This window comes from Lactuca virosa, chromosome 7 (assembly GCF_052849685.1).
Source record: "Lactuca virosa cultivar CGN04683 chromosome 7, Lactuca_virosa_CGN04683_v6, whole genome shotgun sequence".
Taxonomy (NCBI): Eukaryota; Viridiplantae; Streptophyta; class Magnoliopsida; order Asterales; family Asteraceae; genus Lactuca; species Lactuca virosa.
Window position 1 is genome coordinate 109,916,620 of NC_136432.1, and position 14,674 is coordinate 109,931,293.

The window sequence follows — 14,674 nt, forward strand, 5'->3', positions numbered from 1 at the left end:
ATCGAAAGTGAAGGAGGAGAAAAAACAATGCATCAATCAAATGCATAGTTTTTTTTATTAAAGTTTAGTTGAAAAAAAGAATCTGGTGCATCAATGGTCTTCATATTCTATCACTCAACATACCGACCACATCTTCTCTTTCTTCACCCATTCATGGAGCAAAATTCACCTCCCCTCACCACTTCAGGTCCTCCGTTCTCCAACTTTTGACACCGTTTTTTCCTCAGAAATTATGTGCTTTCTGTTTGATTTGACTTTGGGCAAAATGTATGCAACCGTTTGCTGAATGTTGCTAGTAAATTCGTGTACCCAGTCACTTCAGATTTGTTGTTGCTAACGTTTGTCCCATCGAGTCTCTTGATTACGAGTAATTCTTCACTATCATAGTTCATATATAATGATTTATATTTATAACCAAGTTCTACATATACAAGATACGTTTAATAGATTATGATCATTCGTATATGAGTGTGAATATAGTAATACTTTCATCAAAAAAGTAAAAAGAACATTTAAAAAGCTATAACAAAGTAAAGTTACTTTTCAGGGCTTTTAGGTTTTTCCCTAATCGATTTGTTTTTCTTTTTGGACTTTAGATTTCAGAAGTGAATGATTTCTTTGGGGAAAAACCTGATTAATTTATATGATTAGCATTTTCATTAGGTTCACATTGAAATTCACCTTATTTTTTAATTGAAATGAATGTGTTATGAAAAGAACATGAGTGAATTATAAATACAAACACTAAATCTTGTGATATTATCCAAATCAATCAAGATTTTTTTGAATAAGATAACTGGAAATGTTTAAGCATTAAACTTGATCCACAACTTCTACAGGATTGTGGAAAATGATATTTTTAAGCAGGATTGGAGATCCAGGAAGAAGGTGCAGATATTTCAATATGTTGTGTTGAAGTCGACACTTTTACTTCTTATAGAAGTTGCTACAGGGCTTGTTACCTTTTTCAATAACATTGCAGTTGGAAACATTGTTGATTTCAAGCTTCTTCTCACTGGTAATCTTATGCTTAAGCAAAAATAATTCTACAATTTTTTCAACCCTTTGCCGTTTTATATAATATATTAACTTTCTATAGAGTTTTTTTAGAATTATTTTTCATAATTATTAATTTGACTATAATGCAAATGCAGTTATTATCAAGCATTTACTGCATTAGTTGCTTGTAACCTGGTGCTTGCAACTTGTGTTGGTTTTCTTTGTGCGTATATTTCCCCTGCAACAGTTGGTTCTGGTACCTAAGGTTAAAGCTTATCTCAATGATGTAGATGCTTATTCTACTCTAGCTCCAAGCACTCTCTTTGTAAATGTTTGTATTATATACACAATAATGTGGTTTCTCTTTCTTCCAAGTTTTTTTTGTTATAAAAAGAAATAGAAATATACTTTCTAATTTTTTACTTATAGCAAAAAGTAGCCTAGATGATCTGCACCATGTGTCCTCTTCTTTGATGAAGTTGATTCCAATGCAACTCAGGTCTAAACGAAGTTACTATTCCACAAGTACAATGGAATCAGAATAAAAAAAGGAATGAAGTTGAATGGTTCATTCCATATATAAAAGAACACGTTTCTTTTGGCAGATGAAAATGGATCATATCATTCATTCCATTTTGTTAATTTCCATTCCTTGGTCCGAGGATTAAAAATTGCAATATAAATCAGTTTTTTATATGTATCTTCAAATACATAAATATTCTTTAAAATTTTTGTTATTTTGATTAAATTCAATTAGTATAACCTATATTTAACTTATATAATGAGTTTTTATCATTATTAGTTTTTATTTTTTGTTGATTGATTTTTGTTGATTATAATTAAAAGTAAGAGTAAGCCTAAAAATGGAATTTTTTTCAAAATACCATTTTGGTCCCTAGGTTTAACAATGTTAAGTCATGTTAAAATTACAATTGCCCTTATTTTATACTTTTTTAAGGTTAAATCCAGAAACCAATTCTACATGAAACATACCAATAAAAGATTACACCTTTTTAGACAACCTAGCAAAAGAAAAATAACAACAAAGACTTTTCTTTATTGTTTTAGCATACAACATAAAACTCATTCACTATACCAAACATAAGAATAAGTATATCATATACTTATACTTATGTATATGCATATGCATGTGCATATACTTATTCATATGCATATGCAATTACTTATTCTTATACATATGTCATATTATGCATATGCTTATTCATATGTATATGAATATGCATATGTCATATACTTATTCTTATGTATATGGATAGGCATATATATAAGCATAGTCATATGTATTTAATTTCCTCATGCATATACTTATTCTTATGCATATTCATATACTTATTCATATGTATATGCATATACTTACGAATATGTATATACTTGTTCTTATGTATATGACATAATATGCATATGCATATGCATATGACTATGCATATTTTCCTATACTTATTCTTATGCATGTGCATATGAATATGCATATGTCATATACTTACTCTTATGCATATGCATATGTATTTGATTGGCTTTTGCATATACTTATTTGTATGCATATGCATATGCATATACTTATTCTTATGCAAATACATATGAATATACTTATCAATATGCATATACTTATTCATATGCATATACGTATATACTTATTAATATGCATGTCATATACTTATTCTTATACATATGCATATACATAAGCATAATCATATGTATTAATTTCATTATGCATATACTTATTCTTATGCATATACATATACTTATTCATATGCATATGCATATAATTATTCATATGCACATGCATATACTTATTCATATGCATATGCATTTACTTATGCATATGTATATACTTATTCTTATGTATATGTCATATTATGCATTTACATATGCATATGTCATATATTTATGCACATGTTTTCTAAAAATATGCATACAAGAAAAAAAAAGAATATGCATTAAAAGTACATTTTTTTGAATTTTTTTTAATTATTAATTTCGAAATATAAGAAATATATTCGTTGATTCAAAACAAGTTAATTTTTTTTTTCAAATCAGTTAAAATATTGCTTATATGTCGAAATTAATATTTAAAAAAGATTTTTTTTTAAAATGCATTTATGATGTTTATTGATATTATTTTGTACCTATGTGCATTTTTAATAAACTTGTCAACATGTATATTCATATAATTTTTTTTTGAAATTCTCTTAAATATGCATATTCACATGTACATGTGAAATTTGGTACCCAAATTCATTGTAGATAAAAAGTTTAATAGTTTACTCCCTCAGTTTAGTTCTCCATAGATCCTGTCTCTCTTTATCTCTCTAGCTTTCTCTTTCTCTCTCTCCATATATATATATATATATATATATATATATATATATATATATATATATATATATATATATATATATATATATGTGTGTGTGTGTGTGTGTCTGTGTTCTCCATAGATCTTGTCTCTCTCTCTCTCTCTCTTTATATATATATATATATATATATATATATATATATATATATATATATATATATATATAAGTAAGGTTTCGTTGAGATTCCGAAAAAATTGAGATCTTGAGATTCAACTTTAGCCACATATTTCCCATTTGCCGCTCTAGCGGCAGAAGAATTATAAATCATAAAGGATTATGCATCTCTGCCCATTCCTTTTTCCCCCACCACCTTCCCCATCACCACAATCGCCACTGCCACCACCACCACCTCTTATGCCATCAACCACCATAATCATATATGATTAATCAATTATTCAACGGACATATATGTGTAATCAATCATGATTAGGCATATATGTATAAAGATTTATAGTCATATATGATTATACCTTTCCTTCATATAATCATTTATGATTATGCATTATCCTTCCGCACCGGTATGTTGGAGCGTTAGAGAGACAAATGGAAAATAGGTAGTTAAGGTTGAATCTCAAGATCTCTATTTTTTTCGAAATCTGAATGGAACAGTCCCCCGTATCTCTCTCTCTCTCTCTCTCTCTCTATATATATATATATATATATATATATATATATATATATATATATATATATATAGTGAGAGAGAGAGAGAGAGAGAGTAAAGTTCTATTGAGATCATTAACTATTTTGAAATCTTAGGATCAAATATCTACCTATTAGAATAAAAAGATACACCATTACCAAATTGCTTCTGTGTAATGCTCGCGTTTCTCACTAAGCATAAATAAGATGATGTAATAGTTATGATCAACAATTATAACCTATTTGATGTAATAAAGAAGAATTATGTTAATATTATGTATTTCATGATTATTATAATATAATAAAATAGGAAAAATCAACCGAATCGCCTGTAAATCGTAAAAGTAAGTGTGCGAAAACACACACACACACACACACACACACACATATATATATATATATATATATATATATATATATATATATATATATATATAGAAAATACATGTCGTCCCGATCCCGAAAATATAAATTTCATAGAAATCCAACTCTGTATGAATTAGATATGATTTTTATAGGATATAAAAGTCAGCCGCGCACAGGGAATGTGCGACGTAAAAAGCTACGAAGGGAATGGTTGACTTTTAGCTAAGGCTACTAAAAAGAAAATCGTAGTACTTTTGAAAATAAGAATTTTTAGAAAAAGAATGCCTAAAACAGATTCAGTACAAGAGAGTTATTATTAGCAGAATCATTTAATTTTAATAAAATATGGACAAAAATAAGTTCAAAATTAGCCGACGGAGTCTAAACGCAAGTTGTAGATATTGTCGATAGTTACCCGTGGATATAAAGAACGTCAAAAATGGAGTTCGTATGAACACGTTATAATTTATCATAGCATATTTACGTATTAAAATAAAGAATAAATTATATATATATATATATATATATATATATATATATATATATATATATATATATATATACATAGACACACACATATATATTTATATATCATTATAAAAGTATCGACGATGCAGTCATTATAACACTAATATTGAATACTTTCGACATTACTTTAGTACACATATCGTTAAATCTATTTAAAGTAATATTATAAATGAGCGTTTGGTCGTTTAAATAACTATAAGGTCGTGTAAGTAACTATAAAAGGTAGTTTTTGAAAATTCAATTACTATAAAGATGAGGTTGTAGGCTATCATAATTCTTGCACTATTCTCTTGATTCAAGAGTCTTTCTCTTCTTATCCCCAAGCATTTCGGTCCCTCGTGAATCGACTTTTATTTGTGTAGTTTTAGTATAGTAAGGTGAGCACTGAAGCGCTACAATAATGTTTTTAGAAAAAAAGATTCAGCGACGAAGTTCTGACCACATAGTTCTAAGTTTTCGCTAGAAACCTTGTAAGTTGAGCTACACCTTTTACGCTTTAAGTGTAACTTATGTTAAATTCATTATCGTTATTATGAACCTATAAACAAGATTTATCAATGATTCCAAGTCGTTATACTGATTGATCTACTTACGGGGATGATGACAAGGCCAAATTTAGTGAGGTGTTTAAAGTAGGCTTTCCAAACATTATACTATGTATGCCAAACGGACCCTACCTCCGATATGATCATACCTGGTTGTCCCTTATCAGCTATAGGTCAGTAGACTTTGAAACAATGATGAAAATAGACTAATAATTAGTCGCAATAAATATTAGACTAAGACTTAATGATAATGATACTAGGTTACGTTAAAGGAAAAGACAGTTGCTAGAAGCGAAGCGCTGTCCAAATTTCGATTCGTCACTTTAACAAGTGAGTGCATAGTTACTTTCATCTTACACATAGATATGAGGTATTTAATACAAATTACATGCTATATGTGCCTATTATCCGTGTTCCTGATATCTATGTTGGATGAACGATTTATACATGTTTTACTTGATTTAAACTGTATATGTATTTTATACCTATAAATATATTGGGTAAATATAGGTAAATGAAAGATGATATAGATGATGAAAGATGAAAGATGAGATAAATGATGAGAGGCCTTGACTTTGAAGATGATCTACTCATCTAGCGAAGTATAGATGACGACCGCGGACTATTCTAGACAGTCCAGTGGAACGTTAGCAGACTCACAACCTGTAGGTGTTTTTGAACTAAGTGTTCACCAGGTGTACTCCATCGCCCCATGGTTGCGTTACTGATATATATTGCTAAGGAAACCCCTAATCATTATTGTCTATCCCGAAGATAATCCTTAGGATAGGTCCCTTTAATTAGATGCTTTAGGGATAGAAAGTGAGGATAACGGAAATGCGTAATCGGGTTGAATGATTTGATGAAATAAAGAATTTAATTATTGTGGGTTGAAAACCCTATGTGCTCACCAGGATCCCAAGCGTGATCCACTATGTTTCTTGTGTTACAGGTAGTAGCACAATAGCACAAGTGTGATGATCAGATGAGAGATTTGTGGATTATAAGTTAGCAGAATAATAGATGTTTGCAAGGCCTATGTTATTTCCTTTAATGCTTATGTATTGTATTGACAATGACATCCCAACGTTTTTAATATAATTAAAATACATTTATTCGGAAATGCTTTGTAAATATCTTTATCATATTTTGGGAACAAATTTCGAAATATTTTTCTTCAAAAGGAAACTCTGATTTTTTATTAAAGCATAAACAGATCAGTCTTTTTTGGCCGTGAAATTATGGATGTCACATTCTGCCTAGCGGTATCTTGTGTTGCTCTCCTTCTTTAAGGTCGAGGTTTCAAGTCTCATTGGAGACATAAGTCGAATTAGGAGTAGATTATGAATAAATTAGATTTGTCGCTCCAAAAAAAGGTAAACCATTACAATTATATCTATATAACACCAAATGAAATACCCCTAACCACATGCTTGAATCGTCTGTCTTCATTGTGTACATTAGACTACCTAGACGATGTAATACTGCATCGTTCCTTTTTACATATATTTATCTTCCAGTGACGTATTCTTCCTCTTCCGCCTATCTAGCGACGACGTCATCCTAAACCTCAGCCACCACCGTCAATTTTAATAGTATTCGAAATGATTCATAAAGGACATGGATTAAGCGATTGTAATCTAATACACAATATCTAATATAATTAAGGATTTCGATACTCAAGTACAACAAACTTCTGGAAGTCAAGATCATCTATCTTCCTTTATCGATCGTCTCATCCATGGTAAGTGATTATGTCTCTTCAAACCTACTTCAATTAAGGATTTCAATAATCTCACTTTTCTCCCCCTTTTTCATTTATGATTTAATGTTCAATTTCCCTGCTAAATCGCACTTCTTACTAAAGTGTATGTGACAATGATATATCTATAGTCACTAAATTAATTAGGTGTTTTTCATCTAAGTAAGGGATAAAATGCATAATGTCGTTCGTTTTTGATTAAGCACGTAAGATGTTGAAGCAATAAATAGAAATATACTTTCTTTCTCAATAAGCATAAAGCTAAATCGATGTTTATGCTTGTCAATAAACTTTTTCTAGAAGAGAAATCGACTAAAGCTAGGGTTATCGTCACCTCTTAATTTATCTATTAAGGTAAATATTATGTAACATTCAATTTTTAGGTATGAATTTTTGGTGCTTAAATCTTGTGGAATTTGGTATCCACGACATGGTAGGGAAGATAACCACGACATGGCAGCCACTTTTGGGTCACCATCAATTTTAGTGGCCACTACGTGGTCATGTTTTGGCCACGACGTGGCGACGTTCCAGGCTCAAACCCTAAATTTATTGGATTAAGGCCATATTTAAAGGATGTGGTGGCTAGGGTTTCATCCACCCTCGACCTTCATCACCCTCCACGTCCAAAAGTCAAACCATAATCCCTTGATTCCTTATTTGAGCTCATGTTGGTGTTCTTGGTGATCCTTGAAGGAATTAGAATAACTTTGTGGTGAAGGCAACCTCTTGGCAAGCTTATGGATTTCATTTAAGCTACTTCTAGATCTTTTTAAGTCTTCTATTTTGGATCTTTATCGTTGGTTTCTTGTAGACTTAGAATTTAAGCTCTTTTGGTCCAATTGGTGAAGTTTAAATGGTTGGTTACCCAAAAGTTTGCAACTTTATGGGTCTTGGAGTCCCAAATGCGTTATATGTTTCAGATTTGAACTCTTATGAAGAATTAGTGCCATGCATGGAGTTTGGACTCCATTCCTTACCTTTTTGACCTAGTTTGAGTGAAGGACATGTATGCCCATAAATTTTGGATTTTTGGAAAGTTTAAGCAAAGGGCTTAACATATTAAGAGCTTAATCATGTAATCTGTCTTCAGCCAAAAACCAATACGTGGCATGTTTCTCGCCACGACGTGGTAGTGGTGGTGGTGGTGGGGGGGGGGGGGTTCGTGACTGTTTTGTCAGGTTGCTGCCACGATGTGGTGGCGGAGCTGGTCGCAACTGTCTTATCAGAGAATAGCCACGACGTAGACAGTAGTTGGCCACGACGTGTTGAGAGTTGACCGTTAGCTTTTTGAATTAGTTGATTTTTGGCCAAATTTCTAGTTTTAGAGGGTCGACTAAGGTTTTTCCTTGAATATTTCCTTACGTGGTGTGTAACACCTTCTTTTCAGTTGTGAGAGCTTTTGTATTTCGTCTTCGACTAAGAAGTGATTCTTCTCACTATACTATGTAGGATGCTGGTAGTCTTTCTGACTCTTTAATGAAAGACCAGGATCTGACCTCTAGAAAATGTATGAAAGACCAGGATATGTCCCCTGACAAATGCATGAAAGACCAGGATCTGACCCCTGACACTTGTATGTAAGACCATGATTTGGTCCACCGCAGGAAGTGATTATAAGACTATGATTTGACTCATAGCATTTACTTAGGGTTGAAAAAGACATGTGATATTATGTATGGTATGTGCTATTTTGGGGAACTCACTAAGCTGTATGCTTATGGTTTTATGTTTAAATGTTTTAGGTACTTCCAGTTCAAAAAGGAAGGGCCCGAGTTGCTCATGCTGCATCCCTTGGAGTATTCTGTACTATCTATTCTATGACTTTACTCTAATGTTTTTAGAATACATTATACTCTCATTATCTTTTAAATGGTTAAATGAATGGTTTTGGTTGCTTGAAAATTGAAATCTTTACATAGTATTTTTGGGACGTTACAAGTTGGTATCAAAGCCTTAGTTTGATGGATTCAGACACACTTCATAGTATGCCTAAACTCAAACTGAGGAATAATAAAATCTTTTATAATAAAATGATTTTTTCTAAAAAATAAAGTTTTTATAAATAAAAAGGTATGATGCATACGACCAGCCGAGCTCAAGTAAGTGATTCCTAAAATACTCATACATGAATGTTATGTCTTAGTATGCTATTATATAAGTTGCATGCTAGTATACGGCTATGGATCTGATTAGGGTTGCATGATAGAATGCTTGATAGGAGGGATGCCTTTATATGTATGTTATGTGATTTGGTGCCTTAGAGTTTATGCTGATAGTAGAAATTATTTGATGGATGCACTAGGGTGGTACATAGTTAAGAGTAGATAGCCCTAGAATGTTTGATTCAACCTTATTTCATGTTCTTTTTTGATGAAGGCCTTATGGTATAGAAATTTATTCGAACGTCTATTTTATTGCGATTATGTACGACATGCATTCATTGGTTGATTGTCGGTGTCAGTAGAGACTTTTGCAGCACATGTCGAGAGAAGAATCCTAGGAGAGCCTAGGAAGTATTTTAGCATGATTATATATGTTGTTTAGCAATGTAGCCACGTGAGGGTAGTCATAGTGAAGTAACTTAGAAGATATGGGACGACAATTGAGGAAAGTATGAGTAGGTGTGGAATATACTATGGGCATATACTATTGAAAGCACATGATCTGTACTCGAATCAAGGGAAGTCACTGGGATTCTATGGAGCTTGTAGTATGAGAGATCATTTGATTATGTTTTGACCCTTCTGCTGTTTTTCAGAAATCAGAATGGTGGTAGAGACTCTTCATGGAGATCGTTCTGGTTCTGGCTCATGATCTGGAGCTGAGCCTAATGATATTGAGCTATGTGAGTTTATCACGTCTGAGATTTCGCGAGCTATCCTTGAGGTGACCCCTGTCATGTTCAGGTTGATCAAGGAGGGGATCATTGAGTTGATGGAGGAGCATTTTGGGCAGTGGCGAAGCTTGAACTTTTGATTGTGGGGGGGGGGGGGATGGGGGTGGGGGGAAGTGTAATATATATAAAAATTGGAGAACAGGGAGGCACAACCAAGTTTTATATTTTTAGTCCTAATATGTATAGGTATGGAGTACTTCTAACCAAAAAAGGGGGGGGGGGCAGAACCCCTTCTGTTCCTAAAGAAGATTCACCCCTGGTTTGGGGGCTTTTTTTGCGAAGCTAGCCGCCGGTCAGCTCGGGTCCCGTGCTCTCACCTTTTGTGAGTTTTGTGCTTACGGGGCTCCTAAGTTCTTCGGGAAGAAGTGTTGGATTAGGTGTCTAAGCCCATAACTATAATTGGTATGTACTTGACCCGATAGTAGCATGGTCCTTTTGGGTTGCCTTCACCTTAGCAACTTGACTGGATGAATAATGGAGAATGAGGTTAATTGTGATTTATTAATATATTATAAGGTTAATATATTAATTGAGAAATCAAATTAGTATTGACCAGGAATTAATTTAGAATTAATTTGGTGGTCAAAAGAGACTAATTGAATTAAGGGGACATATACTATAATTATAAGATAATTGCAAAGTTGGGCTTATAGATCCCTAAGGAAGGGATGGATGAATTCTATGAGGGATTCCACATAGATTTCGTCCATAGGGCCTTCTGGAAGGATCTTGTGGGCTGCTTGAGGATTAAGCAACTGGATTAGGGTTTTACCTGAAACCCTAGTGGCTCAGCTATATAAGGAACCCTTTGGATACCTAAAATCGGCTACTTGAACCCTAGAAGGAATACCTGCCGATTTTAGTGCTTCCTAGCCTCTCTCATATTCTTCCAACTTGCTCTTGGTGTTTGTTACTTATTAGAGGTATCATATTTGAGGTACTAAAGCTCTCAAAAGGTCAAGATCTACAAGATACAACAAAGAGGTATTTATCTAACTTTGTTTTGTGTATTCAATTTCAAAAAATGCATGCTAGAACTAGGGTTCATGCTTTGGATAATTGAAATTGCATGTACAACTTGAGAAAACCTAGATCCAAAGCATTAGGGTTGTATATGCTCCATAGGAATGTTATAGTGCTCAAAACGCATCAGTGGTATCAGAGCTTAGCGTGTTTTCTGTTATATTGGTGCATTGGTTAATTGTTCAAAGTTGAAGCAAATCGAAAATCTGCATCTGCATGATGAACTTGACGAGTCCATAGTAACACTCGACGAGTTGGGCAACTCGACGAGTCCATTGACTGACTCGACGAGTTGGCTCGTCTGTTGGCAGATTTTTCGGGATTTTGACCAGAATTGGATTAGGATCATTACCATAAATTGTTTTGACTGATAAAATTCGATTTTTCTGATAAGGTAATGATTATCCTCATCCAATTGAAAGATAATTGTCAATTTTAAGATAATTACTTGGTTATGTGATAAAATAATTATTTGTAGAATTTGATTTGAATTATCTTGCCATATGATATTAGATTAGGTCAAATTTTGTGATAAAGACGAATTATATGATTAGTTTAATTGTTTTCAAATTTGATCTAAGAGTTTTGAAAAGTTTTAAAATTTTCCCTCAAGTTTTGGAATTTAAAATTTGATTAAAAATTTTGATTATGAAATATTTAAATTCTAAACCTTGGAGTTTTAAAAGTTTAAAATTCAACCCTTATACTATTATAATATTAAAAGCTTAATACTTATATATATATATATATATATATATATATATATATATATATATATATATATATATATATATATATATATATATATATAAGACAAGTCAGTCTTACCGTTAGCTGAACGAGTAGGATAGAACATTAATTCTCATTAATAAGTATAATGGCGATTGAATGGGTGTCCACTCTCAGCCACCGCTTCTTTAACTAGTGGAGGGTCGTTAGCTGAACGGGTAGGATAGAACATTAATTCTCATTAATAAGTATAATGATAATTGTAAAAGTAACTAAATGTTTTTCAAAAATTCCCAATCTTAGTTACTTTAGGAAAAATGTGAAAATGATGCTATTGCATGAAATTGCACTTTGCACCTTTCCAAGTTGTTAGTGGAGCATGTGTGGCTAACCGGCACACTAATTTGGGCTAACAAGGGTGACAAAGGGTAGCTCGAGAATTATCATAGATCAATGGAGCGTGTGTGGCTAACTGGCACGTTGATTAGGTGATAAATGACGTCGAGAGTACCACACACATTTGCATGGTTATTCACACCTTGTTTGTGATCCTCGGTATCCCAGTCACAAACTTGAAGGGCATAATCGAGATTAAAACATGCCATTGAAAAATTCAATGAATCTCAAAGAACTAGGAATTTCATAAAGCTTAATTCTTTTAAAATTTTGGTTTTGGGTGGTGAAATTGGTAAATCGTCATTTGCCTCCCTTCAAATAATTTTCAATTAGATTACGACATCCCTTTTCTGAATTGTGAATTATTGTGTTTGGGTCCTAACCTTAATATTTCATTTGGGTGTTATATTAAGGAATTTCTATCTAATAAAACTTGTTCTTTTTCAGATGTCTACCTCAAACAACGCTTCAAAATCAAACGCTTCTGGCTCTTTCTCCCTCATGAACTTATGTGGGAGGGTCGTTTTTGATGGGTCGAATTTCAACGACTGGATTCGAAACATTCGCATGGCCATTCGATACGAGGAAAAGGAATATGTCCTCGACAAAGAGATAAAGGAGATTAATGAAGAAATTGCTACTGCTGAGGAACTGGCTGAGTATAGGGCTCATGAGAAGGATGCGACAAAGGTGTCGTGCATCATGCTAGCCACTATGACTTCTGAGCTTCAGAAGTCCTACGAGGACTTTTGGCCTTACGTGATGCACCAAGACTTGATGGAAAGGTACCATCAAAGTGCTCGACAAGAAAGGTATAAGATCATTGCCTCCATGATAACAACAAAAATGAAGGATGGGGAGTCTATCACGGCCCACTTGCAAAAGATGTAAATATATGTGGACCACTTGCTAAAGTTGAATGTCAACTTTGACGAAGAGTTGGCTATTGATATTATCCTACACTCTTTACCTCCTTGTTATGATCAGTTCAGAATGACTTATCATATGAACAAGGAGGAAGTCACTCTAAGCAACCTTCAAGGCCTACTGAGAACTGCTGAAAGTAGTTTAAAAGGCAAGTCTGTTGTACCCACTCCTACTGCTGCTGCCCCAGTCCTGGCAATTGGACATAGGAAAGGGAAGAAAAGGAAAGCTCCTTCAAAGAATCAAAAGGGAAAGTCTCATGATGGATCCTCTTCAAGTGGGTCCAAAGGTGGTTCTGCTACTCCCTCATCCAATCCAAAGGAAGCGGAGTGCTTCCATTGTCATGAAAAAGGGCATTGGAAACGAAGCTGCCCGAAGTATCTGCAAAATATCAAGGATGAGAAGATAAAGCCCACCTTTGCAGGTATTTACACTATTCTGTCTAAAAACTCATCACATGCTAGTTCTTGGGTCCTTGATACAGGATGTGGTTTTCACATTTGTTCTGATTTTTAGGGTCTAAGAAGAAGTAGGGATGTGGAGCATGGGAAGATGAACCTGATCATGGGAAATAGGAAATCGTCGTCTGTCACCAAGATTGAAGTTTATTATTTAGTGCTTAGTAGTGGGTTAGGGATATAATTGAATAATTGTTTCTATTCGTCAGAAATGACGAGGAATATTATTTCCTTTCATGGTTTGTATAGACAAGGTTTTAGACTTTCGTTTAATAATGAAATTGGTTCTATTAATGCTTTCTATAATGATACACTTTATTTTGAAGCATTGCCTTGTAATGGAGTGTATGAAACTATGATGGTTGTGAAGGGTTTTGAGCATTCTAACACTCCTTTGGTGTACATGCAACCCTATAAACCTTGGATCTATGTTTTCTCTATTATACATGCATATATTCAATATTCCATGGTTTCATCCTAACTAGCATAATGTGAAGCAACTATACTACAAAATCCTAGTTAGATAACATACCTTTTGATGGAGATTGAAGTCTTGATCTTTAAGAGCTTAGCCCCAATAGTGTGGAAGCCTCAAGTGGAATCACAAATCACCAAAACACCTTGGAAAACTTGAGAGAATAGTAAGCACACTAGAAATTGGCCCACTCTTGTATCCTCACACACTAGTGCCATTTCATGTGCCAAAAACCTCTTTATATAGTATGGAGGATTAAGGTTACATTCATGTAAACCCTAATACCCATGACCTTTCATTTCCATGGGATCCATGGGTTAAACACTCCATGGACTATCCATGAAAGCTTAGCCCAACCTAAATGAACTTGGCCCAATCCATATATATATATATATATATATATATATATATATATATATATATATATATAAGAGTCCATATTTAATTAGTTCCTTTTTTATCACTAAATTAATTCTAAATTAATTCTTGATCAATACTAATTAAATAATATGATTCCATATTAATATATTGAAACTTATAATATATTAAT